This window comes from Lepidochelys kempii, chromosome 1 (genome assembly GCF_965140285.1).
Source record: "Lepidochelys kempii isolate rLepKem1 chromosome 1, rLepKem1.hap1, whole genome shotgun sequence".
NCBI classification, from domain to species: domain Eukaryota; kingdom Metazoa; phylum Chordata; order Testudines; family Cheloniidae; genus Lepidochelys; species Lepidochelys kempii.
This window is the reverse complement of record NC_136380.1, coordinates 348,906,139-348,918,795: the sequence shown is the minus strand read 5'-3', so window position 1 is coordinate 348,918,795 and position 12,657 is coordinate 348,906,139. Positions and strand designations below refer to the sequence as shown.

At 50.7% G+C, this 12,657-nt stretch overlaps 1 protein-coding gene across 1 annotated transcript in view; it reads left to right on the top strand.

Moving 5' to 3' along the window:
- AHCYL2 (adenosylhomocysteinase like 2) overlaps positions 1-12,657 on the top strand; it is a 493,940-nt gene that overhangs the window by 58,331 nt on the left and 422,952 nt on the right. The window lies entirely within an intron of this gene.

Genomic DNA, 12,657 nt, shown 5'->3' with positions numbered 1-12,657 from the left:
ACACCTGGAACTGAGCACCATACAAGTAGTCTCGAAATTTCTCAGTGATGGCCCATTTCAAGGCCAAAAACTCCAGCTTGTGGGTGGGATAGCGAGTTTCACTATCAGACAATCCTCGGCTGGCAAAGGCTACAGGTTTACATTTGCCTTCCACTTCCTGGTACAGGACTGCTCCCAGACCCTCCAAACTGGCATCAGTATGCAGGATAAATGGTTTGCTTGGGTCAGCAAAAACTAGGACTGGAGCATGAGTTAGGCAAGTAATGATTTCTTGAAAAGCCCTTTCACATCTCTCATCCCACCGTGGCCCAAATGGTGCAAAGGGGCCATTGTGTCTCTGCACAGGAGGCTTTGGGGACCTCCCCTTATTCTTGGACTTAGATTTGTTCTTGCTGGACTGATGTCCCCTGGTAAGATCATTCAGAGGCTTTACAATCGTAGCATAGTTTTTCACAAATCTGCGGTAGTAGCCACTAAATCCAAGGAAGGTCTTGAGTTCTCTGTAGTTACTTGGACGTGGCCATGTAGTGAGTGCTTCTATTTTATCAGGATCAGTACTCACACCTTCTTGGGACACAATGTGACCCACGTACTTCACTGAGGTTCTGCAGAACTGGCATTTGTCAATTGAAAGCTTCAGACCATAATCCTCCAACCTATCAAGCACTTTAAGAAGTCTTTCTTCATGCTCCTCTAAGGTTCTTCCAAACACAATCAGGTCATCCAAATAAACTAACACTTGCAGTAAATTCATGTCTCCCACAACTTTCTCCATGAGACGTTGAAAGGTGGCAGGTGCTCCAGAAATCCCTTGGGGCATGCGTTCGAACTGATAAAACCCTAATGGGCAGATGAAGGCTGTCTTCTCCTTATCTTCTTCTCCCAGAGGGATCTGGTAGTATCCACTTCGAAGATCCAACACAGAGAACCACTGGCTTCCCAGCAAACAGTCTAAGGCGTCTTGCACTCGAGGCATAGTGTACTGGTCGACCACCGTACGGCTGTTTAGGGTGCGGTAGTCAATACACATCCGGATTTTCCCATTCTTTTTGCGGACTACCACGATGGGTGAGGCGTATGGGCTGCGGGACTCTGTAATGATGCCATTCGCAGCCAGCTCCTGAAGATGATGTCGCACATCTTCCATCTCAGAGAGAGCAATCTTCCTAGATCTCTCCCTGAAAGGTCGAGAGTCATGTAGTCTGATATTGTGCTCTACTCCTTTTGCACATCCCACATCCCACTCATGCAGTGAGAACACCTTGGATCTTTCACAAAGTTTCTTCCTCAGGCGATCTTTCCAGTCCTCGGACACTGGTGAATCTCCAAAGTCAAACTTTGCTGGGTCTATTGCCGGAACTGGAGTTTCATACTGGGGTTTTACAATCGACTCAGGCTCAAAGAGGTCTGCTATCTTTTGTCCTTGCTTCACAAAAATATCACGACTCGTTTCATTAGCAATCAGTATAGTCACCCTTTCCTGGGCTTCAGCAGGTAGGGTTATGACTCCACTGGGGACCAGCACTCCTTCAGGGAGCTCTCCTCCCATCGGCTGCTCTATCATTGCTAACGTCCCTTTACTGCCTTTCAGACAGGTACTCATGACAAGCACTTCTTGCTCCGTCCTTGCAGGCACTACTAAGGGGGTTGTGCCCGCGTACTTCAGTGCCCCAAGCGGTAGCTCAGATGTGTCCCTTTTAGCGCTCTCAATTTTCCTATAGGCTTCAGCACAAAGCGTATGGATCATCAGGGTATTCAGGTACTGGTCCCCAGCCCGCCTTCTGCAGTAATCCGCGAGTACCTTGAAGAGACTGGAGTTGGTCCCTATCAGCACAGACACATCAGAAGTCCCTTTAGGGTCAGGGCATATTAAGGCAGCTGTGTCTACCTCTTCTCTCACCCCAGCAACCTCCTCTGGGAATTCCAGGTGCACTATGACATACCCTTGATAGGGGTATTCATCCATGCTGAGGCCACATAGGCCAAGGCCAGTCAGTGGCTGTATAGGCAGGTGCCTAAGCATCTGTTGGTAGAATGACTGAAATATAATAGTCACTTGAGATCCAGTGTCAAGCACTGCTTTACACTCCACCCCTTCGATCCTCACCATGACCTCTGCTCGAGGCCCTATCAGTCCTGCAGGGATCCCAGCTGGACAGTCTTTTCTGGGGGAATCTTCAAATCCTGCAGACCTGGGGGGTCCCCGTCCCCAGACCCTCTGGCAGCTACCGGATCTCTCCCAACTGATCCTCAGCTTTCCATACACTAAGGAGGGGTTTTCTTCATTACGGCACTTGGCAGCACTGTGTCCATCCTGACCACATCGGTAGCAGAAGAATTGACCTTTCCCCCTTCGCCTGGGGGGGATGGTGGCTCTAAGTGCGGGCTTCTCAATCGCCACAGTTTGAGGCTTCTTATTCCTAGAAGTCTTAACTCGGTCAACGGTACTTTGCAGCTCAGCTATCCATTCCGTCAGGACCTGTATTTGTTGGGCAAGTTCCTCTCTGGTGCTCACCATCAGTACACTGGCCATTTGCAGTGGTGTTGTGCTGGCTGGCTCCGATGTTTGGGCTTCCCAAAACTCACTGGCAGCCTGCCTTTCTTCCTCCTCTCGGACCTCTTTTATCAGCTGGGAGTAACTTGGGGGATGTTCCCGTCGTTCTCTTAGCCGGAGATGAAGTAGAATCGGGTTCTGATACTGAGTTCCTCTTACAATTTGAGCCAGTCTGGTCTGATCCATCTGCTCAGCAGTCACTGCTCCCCTCATGACAGCTCTCTGAAGCAGTCTCTCCAGTCTCTGTATGTAGGCTGAAGCCTTCTCGCCCTTTTGTTGTCGGGAATTAAGGAACTTACAGTAGCTGTCTTCAGGGCCCTCTACGCTCCCAAAGTTGTGTTCAAGGGCCTCTAGGCAGTCCTTCACACTGACCCCAGGGTCAATGAGCTTCAGGGTGCGAATCACATCTAATGCTGGGCCGCCAAGGCTCTCTATAAGGCATCTTCGCTTTTCTGCATCTGGTACGGCCCACTCTTGCAGCATTTCAGTGGTATGCTCTAACCAGGGTTCAAACTCCTCCTCCCCAGCAAATAATCTTAACTTACGACAAGAGTCTGACTCAGCATGGGGCAGCACAACCTTTTCCAATATTTGCCCCAGAGCTTTTGTCCAATCATCAGCCGAGGCTGCAGCCTCCGAGCTAGAAGCTGCTGAGCCAGGGCCCAACAAACCTGACATATTAGCCATTATACAAACAGTAATTTCCTCAAAATATAAGCACAAACAAAAAAAATATATAAATTGTTTCCCAATGTAGTGGATCACTCAACAGGTGCTTGCGAGGGGTACTGACCCAGGCGATCCCGGACGAGCCCCCTCAAAGATTGAACTCACAACCCTGGGTTTAGCAGGCATCCTGACACTGCTTACACATGGTATCCCACATCTTGAATACTGCGTACAGATGTGGTCTCCTCATCTCAAAAAAAGATAAACTGGCATTAGAAAAGGTTCATAGAAGGGCAACTAAAATGATGAGGGGTTTGGAATGGGTCCCATATGAGGAGAGATTAAAGAGACTAGGACTTCTCAGCTTGGAAAAGAGGAGGCTAAGGGGGGATATGATAGAGGTCTATAAAATCATGAGTGGTGTAGAGAAAGTGAATGAGGAAAATTTATTTACTTGTTCCCATACTATAAGAACTAGGGGCCACCAAATGAAATTAATGGGCAGCAGGTTTAAAACAAATAAAAGGAAGTTCTTCTTCACACAGCGCACAGTCATCTTGTGGAACTCCTTGCCTGAGGAAGTTGTGAACTAGGCTATGACTATAACAGGGTTTAAAAGAGAACTAGATAAATTAATGGAGGTTATTAAGTCCATTAATTGCTTTTAGCCAGGATGGGTAAGGAATGGTGTCCCTAGCCTCTGTTTGTCAGAGGGTGGAGATGGATGGCAGGAGAGAGCTCACTTGATCATTACCTGTTAGGTTCACTCCCTCTGGGGCACCTGGCATTGGCCACTGTTTGCAGACAGGATACTGGGCTGGGTGGACCTTTGGTCTGACCCAGTGTGGCCATTCTTATGTTCTTATTAGAAAGTTGCTGTGGTTCTTGCCCCCCGGCCCATTCCCAGAAGCTAATGGTTAAGATGTTGCAAAGGGCTGTGTGGACCCCTTAAACCAGGCTTGTTTCATTAGGAATTGCCTTAAGCTAAGTTGAAGTAAGCCGCTCTTAAACCGAAATACAGTAAGTGTGTGCACAGAGAGCTTGGAACTGATTTGATGAAAAAGCAAGTGGAGAAAACAGACCCACCCTCAGGGACTGAGCATCAGCTGACATAGAAGGGAACAAGGATTGATCTTGACTTAACTTCTAGGTCGACACAGCCATGGGGGGGCAGGGCGGGGGGAAGCTCCCTACAGTGGTGCTGGAACAATTTTTATAGTGGGGGTGCGGAAGATGGAAACCAGGTGTTTGGTGTTTGTTAGTACTTCAAGCTGGGGGTGCAGCAGCACCCATAATTCCAGCACCTATGGTTTGTGTGTCGCTCCTCACCTCCAGCAGCTGGCCTAAGCCTGCCCCAAGACCCCAGAGGCCAAGGAAGTACAGATGTAAGTGTGGGGGACCCAGGCTTCTCTGAACCGGGTTTAACCCCTCTGAGCCCAGCTCTTATTCTCTAACTTTTTCCCTCTCTTCTCCCCCCTGCCCCCGTCACCTTTTTTCACTTGTGTTCTTTTCTTGCTCTCTGCCTTTTTTCTCCGTGTTTCTCTCTCTTTTTGCATTCTCTCCTGGTTTTTTCTCGCATTTTTCACCCCCCCTCCCCCACATAGACAGAGAGAAAAGATTGTTTTCTTGATTTCCTCCCCCCAATTTTTATTGTCATTTTTGTTTGTAACTTTGTTCACATGTCAGTATAAACAGGCAGCAAAATCCCTTCTCCCAGAAGCTGGAGGGGTGAGTCTGGCCTGGGGGACTTCAGTCTGTCTGTCCCCCGATGTCTGTCCCGTTCAAAGGTTTTGATTGCAGCCATCACTGTAGTATCTAAGGATTCTCCTGCTCGGCTTTTAAAATGATGCCCCATCTGACATTGTGAAAGGTGGATGCCTGGACGTTGCACGGGTAGGGGAGCATATGAACGTGGGGGGATGGGGACAGATGGGGTTGCATGCCAGTGGATTCATATCTGTGAGACGTGCACATCCTGGGTGGGGCACGTGTGTACGAGGAGATGGCTTAGTCCAGGACAGTATTCAGTATTGCATCACCCCATACGAGTTCAGCTGAGTGATGCTGGACCTGCTTCCTCCTGGTCTGACACCGATGACTAATCCGTGCCATTGTGTCATTGAACACAGCTGTTGGCAGTCGGGCTCAGACATGGTGGAATTTTGCTCCTGCATGAATGAGTCGCTGCTACCTGGCTAACGCATTTCTCCTCCCAGTCGCAGGAGTGAAGCACTAGAGGAATGTGCATAGGCAACTTCTTACCCTGAAAAGTCACACTGAAGCCTGTGTCAGCTCAGACATGGTTACACCCTGCCCCCTTTTTGCCCCCATCAATTCTAGTCTCTTGTCTGTAGTCTAATCTGTTCCTGGGCTGCGGGGTGCCAGCAGCCCGCATGCCAACAGCTTCCTATGGATGGTTGAAATATGTGAGGAAGACTTATTCACGAAAGTCATGGCTTTACAAGTTCAGGCCTTTGCTGGACTCCTCTTTACACAATGGAAGGAGAACTATTATGTCCTCTATGGCTGCAGATGCTGGGCCAGTTTCTCCATGTCCTGCATTTTGTGTAGTCACTTGCAAAGGAGAAAGTTCAAATTAGAATAGCAGAGATTTTCACTCCCTTTGCATTGGTGTTACTGACCATGCAAGTGCAGGGCACTGGTGATGTCACGGCAGAGTTAGGAAGGCAGGTGCAGCCTTACACCATATAATGGCAGACAGCTAAAACGTGACACATTTTATAAGTGCTTGTATACAAATGCTAGATGTCTAAATACTAAGATGGGTGAACTGGACTGTCTGGTATTAAATGAGGATACTGATATAACAGGCATCACAGATGTGACCAGCGCCTATCATGCTGACCAACAGAGTCTCGTCTGTTTCCTTGCGTTTCTCCGGGCTGGGTCCCACTGTTGTTGCAGTCTAAGTATAAGACAAGAGACTCTAAGTACGTTGACACAGCAGCTGGCAGCAGCCTCCCGGCCTGGGTAGATGGTGTCATGCTCACAGGGCTCGAGCTAGCATGCTACCAGTAGCCATGTAGCTGTTGTGGCTCGGGCCATAATTTGGGTCCTCCAGCCCACCTGACCCCTGGGTCTGAGCCCAGGTGGCTCGCTGGAGTCTCTTCTGGAGCTGCGAGGCCCACGCTGCTATTTTTAGCGTGCTGGCTTGAGCCTCGCTGGTGTAAGTCTGTCTGCCCGGGCTGGGGGGCGCACTGCCAGCTGCAGTGTGGCCGGTCCCTGGCCCCCACGGGCATGTCTTCCCGTGTGTGTGCACAGCACCCGCACAATGGGGCCCTGGTCCATGGTGGGGTCCCGAGGCACTGCCATAATATTACTGATAAATTATCCTGTAAAATGACCCAAGCGCTGAGCTGGCCTCTCTTCCCAAGCGGATCAGCTTGCCAGGGTTACTAGGACGGTTTGGACTTTCTGTGCTGGAGTCCTGCAGACGTATGTGATGGGATGACATTATTTATTTTAACAAGCAGGTCAGAAGAGGGTCTGAAAACCAACGACAGAAATGGCAGCGCACAGCAGCGTTTGGGTATTGGCTGGACTTTTGCCCGTTGTCCTGGCAGGTAAGGTGACTGATCTACTCTCTTGCTACCTTTTTACCAAACTGGAGAAAGTCCCACTGTTTCCCCTCATGTCTCTGCAGCTCTTCAAACACTCTTGTCTTCAGTGTCCCTGACTTGCAACCCTGATGTCATGGGGGTAACCGGGTGGGCGGCTCCGTGCTAATAGGTCTCATTGCTGCAGGGCAGCTGCTCCCGGAGCCGGCTCCGTGCTCTTGCTCAACTTTCTATGGATACGTAAATGCACCCAGCCCTGCTTCCTGCCCCTCTGTGTACCCAGCCAGTGCTTGGTCTGTGGGTTCAAAACCCAGCCTGTGAGAGTTGTTTGGGGGGGCAGTTGTCACTCTGCATCAACCCCCCCATTCCCTCCTCTCCCACACCCCAAGCCTGGCTATAGGCCAAAGAATGAAAATGGGCCCGTACAGAATGGGGGAGGAGGGACTGTGGAGTCAGTATACGGAGCAAAGCACACGGCGAGGTGTGGCCCTCACATGACGGATGGGAAATAGAAGCTTCAGTACAAACATCTGGCCACTTCCCTTCACACCTGCACTGCCTCCGTCCAGCACATGCTAAAATGATGTGCCTTCCCCCACTCTGGCTGTCCCTGCACCAGAATCCTGCTAACTAGGGTTGTCAACTCTGACTGAAGCTATTCCAGGAGATAATTCCCTCCCCGCCCCCCACGACAATGTCATTTTATTAAAATATCCCATTAAAATCTCCTGGGCTGGTTTCAATAGTCACCGGGAAATCGATGCCGATTCCCCCTCGAGACTCCAGGCCAAGCCTGGAGAGTTGGCAACCAGAATCCTAACCCCTCCTGCCCCCCGCTGTGTCCTCTCCCAACCCTCAGACCTGTTCTCCTGCACAGCTCACGGGCAGAACGTTTATTACGGTTCTGGGGAAGCAAAACAAACCAAGTGACCTGCTTCTACCTGGGGATTTCCCAGTGTGCTTTGCCTTCCGGGTGTCTGCCTTTTCGACTCTTTCGGACAGGGGTTGTTTCTGTACTGTGCTGTATTGTACACTGGCTGGGGAGAGGGGACGACCCCAGGTGTTGTAGGGCGGTGAGGTTAATTCAAGTAAGGGGCAAATTGGTAAGAATTAAAGTTGTTGATAATCTGCCACAAAAGCAGTGACGTCCAGGGTGCAGGCCCACTTTCCCGGGAAGGGTCTCATTTTTGGAAAGCACTTGAATTAATCACAACCTCTGGGTAGGTGATTTCTCCACTTTGCAGATGGGGAAATTGAACTGAAATGACTTGCACGAAGCCCCGCCGCTAGTCAGTAGTGAAGCCGGGAGTCCTGCGGCCTGGTCTGCACTGCAGAGTTAGATCGACGTGAGCTGCCTTGGGCCACACGAGCTGTGGAAGTGTCTTCGCTTCCGTTTGGCTCCCGCCGACGTAAGCGCCTCTCGGTGCTGATTTAGTAACACCACCTCCCCGCGCGGCAGAGTCAAGGTTGATGGAGTTAGGCCGATGCCATGTCAGTGCAGACACGGCGTCGCTTGTGCCGATTGTTCCTGGCTCTCCAGAACCGTCACACAATGGCCCACGCTGACAACAGAATCGCTACAGCGCACCAGGTGAGAACGCGCACGGCCGACACAAGGGGCCACGTGTGCGCCTCAACTGCGGTGGCTGTATGTTGATGTACGTTAGGTTGACGTAATCTGCCCTGGTTCTTCGGCCAGCCCTACACGACAGACTCACGCGGGTATAACTGCATTGCTCAGAGCTGTGAAATATCCCCACCCGCAGCAACGTAATCCTGCAACCGAACCCCCGGCGTAGGCGAGAGCTGCTCCCGTCACAGAGCTACCACCTCTGGCGGAAGTGGATTAACCACGCTGGTGGGAGAAGCTCTCCCGTCGGCCTAGGAGCACAGCGTCACTGCTGCAGCCTTACAAGTGTAACCTGCCCTTGGTCTTTCCTCTCTAGTACAGAGTCTGCACCCTACAAATCACTTTCTTTTCCCTCCAGCTGGGAAGCACTGGGTGTAAAAATACGTGATGAAACAACTCATGCCAAGCTCCTTTAGTTCCTTTCTCTGACACCACAGCTGGGTGGGCAGTGGAAACGAGGTGGTAACACAGCAGTGCCCGTGATTAAACTCCCCGTAACTCCACTAACTTCGGGGGGTTGCTGTGTTTAGCCAATGGAGCGACTTCTTCATGCTGTTCTAGGACTTTACAAGTTCTTCCCCTTCTCTCTTTGTACACAGGAATTGTCCTCTCACATCAGACCAGTCGTCCATTTAGCACAGTAGCACGTGGTCCAGAGAACAGTAAAAGAACCAGCCTTATGTGTTGACCCCATCACAGGGGTTCGCTCCCTGCTAGTGGCGCCTCCTGCTGGCCGTCCTGGAGATTAGCTCCAGCCAGGCATTGCGCCCTCCGCTCGCGGTGCCTCTCCTGTCGTCCTCTAGCCCTGCGGACCCCTCTCCCTCTCCAGGAACTGCAGCCTCCTCTCCGTCACTCTGGGCACGTCGCCATACATGTCCCCCCCTCCGCCTTCCCGGGTATCAAAGTCTCTCTTGACAAATGGGCTCTGGCAGTCTTCCTGCTCCTTGCCCTGCTCATGCCACGTCATCAGTGGCTGGTCGCGGGCCCCGGCCCCGCTTCTACTCCAGATCCTGGCTCACAGGCCTTCTCATCGGGAGCCAAGGTTCGACTTACCCCATACCTTGCTGCTTTCCCCCTAAGCCTTGCCTGCCTCTCTGGCTCTCCCCCTTCTCTGGGCTTGCCAAGCCACACTCCCAACTCCCCCCTCTCAGGGAGTAACCATGGACTACCCACTGTAGCCCCAAACACACCTCCCTTCTCCCAGGGAGCGAGTTCAGACTTCTGCCCTGCAGCCCCCTTCTGCTCTCAGCTCCTGGACTTTCTACAGGCCCTGCCTGTTCCTGACCAGCTGAGCCTCATTTAATCAAACCCCCTCCCTGGCTCCTCCTCCAGGTGCAGCTTGGGCAGTTACTTGGCCCACCTACCACCTTTGCCCCTTTAGGCCTTGTGTGGGGTGGACACCCTGTCACTCCCCCCATAGTCCTATTTCTGCATGTCTTTTCCATATCCCTGAACCAGCCTCCCAGATGGAGGAGTTTTATCCCTTATTAATCCTGTTTTATGCAACACTGCCTTCGAGACTTATTGGAATAATAGGAAAATCCTTTGTTTGAGTCCTGGAGGAAGCTGCTCCCCTAGGCGAGACACCCGTAGCTTCCGGGAAACTTCCCTGACCTGAGAAAGAGGGTACCAGAGTTCAGGTCTCCTGTCTAGCTGCTGTTCTTAGTCCCATGCATGTATTGCCCAATGCCACGAACCCCAGCCTTTGCAGGCAGCTGCTGAATGCCCCCACCACACCAACATTTCAAAACAATAATCTAGAAGTGAGTTCAAAGCAGCTCACAGCTGACCCCGAACTCGGGTCTCTGTCATGACAAACCCTGATCTTATCACCGCACCCCACTGGTTTTCAGAGTGGGGAGCCAAACCAGGTTTAGTCTCTCTAACTTCTCCCGGAGCCAGGGAGAGAATCCAGGATTCCTGAACACCAGGATTCTACTGATGACTAGTAAATGGTTGTGTAGCCCATTGGGGTTGTCTGTCAAGGCCTCCGCTGGTGGCTGGCCTGCAGAGGAGCTAGCAATTACTCCAGGGCCCTGTAGCTCAAATAGCGAGGTCCTAGCACAGGGCTCTGATGGTCAGGGGCTCAAGCCCTGCTGCTGGTCTCTGGGTTGGGAAGGAACGGGATGGCTGCATGTCATTCACACGGTGCAAAGGCCTCTGTAAAGGAGATGATGTACTGAACTGTGATGAGCTGTACATCCTGGTGGGAATCTGCACGCATCAGGCATGTGTTACATATTTGGCTTGTATAACTGAATGGGGGGACGTGGGGTTTTGTGACGCATCCCTGTATGGTCACGCCCCACAGGTGGAGAGTCTGTGACAGCTCACTGCTTGTGAGCCTGGCTCTTTACAGCTTTTACAAAAGACTCGCTCCCGCTTTTTTCTCTGAGGTCGTTGGTTCAATCCCCGTTGTCAGCCAACCTGGTGACTGTCCCGCTTGCAGCTGTCCCACTCCGGCATGTTTAAAGGTTGAGAGGGGGGCTTCATTCTGGCAGAAGTGGGGATCCCAGAGGCAGGGGGGTGCAGTAGGTCTGCACACACATGATTTCCTGAGATGTCACTGCCTCCCACGCCCTTCAGGAGCCGCTTCTGCAGGAAAGTGTCCCCCCGGCAGGTGCAGGTCTCTTACTCACTGAGCAAAGCCCTGCTGTTGGCCTCAGCAACGCTGGGGTGTTCTGGTCTGATCCATAATGCATGGAATGTGTGGCGATGGATCTGCTGCCAGCCAAGCCTCTGGGGTTTCCCTGCGAGTGTGATGACACTGGGGAACCTATTGCTGTTGGAGGTCTGTCAAAGATGGGAGCTGAGCATTGGCGTGTGTTATCGACAGCATTGTGGACAAGATGAGGATGGACAGGAACGCAGGGGCCGTTCTCCTTACCTACGTCCCTCTGTGCTTTTAAGGCTTCGGGTGGACGGGTTATGTCCTGAGGCAACTTAGCTGCCCCTGAACCTTTGGTTCTTGACTTCTCATTAGAATTAGCACTGTGATCCCAGCCAGCCACGGCCCTAGAGGCTGTATCCCTTGACAAGGGTAATAGAAATTGTTTCAGCTGACTTTGAGTAATGCCATGTCCTTCTTCTCTCTTTCAGGCTGTGACCATGTCGGAATTGAAGCGGATGTCGGTGAAGATGTGCTCCTGCCCTGCATTGTCAAACGTGGAGACGCTATCAGTCTTTCAAACCCTACAGTTAACTGGCAAGTTAACTGGTTAAATGGGAGTTGTGAAGTCGTGAACAGCTTCCACTATGGCCAGAACCATCCAGAGTATCAGTGTGGACAATATAAGGGGAGAACGGAGTTCTCTTCTCAGGGATTGTCCGATGGCAACGCTTCTCTCCTCCTGAAGAATGTGACCCCTGCTGACTTTGGGAACTACACCTGTCATGCCAGTTTATATGAGAACACTCCCCAAACTTTACAGATTGTCCTGCTTATGCAGAAAAAGACCCAAGGTAGGTCAGCGACGTTCCCTTATCAACGGTGCTGTGACGGTTGTCCTTTCAGTGAGAACCCCACGAGCCCTTGAGCATAATTTTGAAGCAGGAGCCTGCTGTGATAATGTTTCGTCCAAGTTTTATAAAGTAAATACATGGTTAACATGAGTTAAAAAGGCCAGGGACACTTCCTTGTGAAGAATCTGTGCAGCAGATCATGCTCGAGCTGTGAAAATGTCAGGTTTTGATGGAACTTTAGAGGCAGTGATTTATCATGTATTTCTGGCAGTGCCCAAAATGTGCTGCGATTGCTAACATCTTTCCAAACAAAAATAAGGCACAATTTATGGACTGGACAATGTTAAGGTCGGATGCAGGGCCGTGCTTAGGATTTATGGGGCCCTACACAGTATTATGAAACTGGTCCCCCTATGCCCGACTTGCTCTTAGCAACACAAACATAAGCTGACAGTAATGGAAACCTTGCCACGTGCCCTTTATTAAAACCATCCTAAACTAATTAAGCTCACTATGAAGCTGAGGGACTATACTTGCACTAAAGAAGTAGCACTATAGAAAAAATTCTGATTTATTGACAGAATGATACAAATAATATAATGTTTTGAATTTGTCAACATTTTATTGGACATTTCTATGAAGAGGTATTGAAACAAGGATTTGCTTTTAATTAAAAGCAATCTTTCTTGCCTTTTTGGCTGCAAAATCAGTAATAATATCATCGTATGACAAAGACAAAGTGATGTCTTGTTCGATTGCAAGAA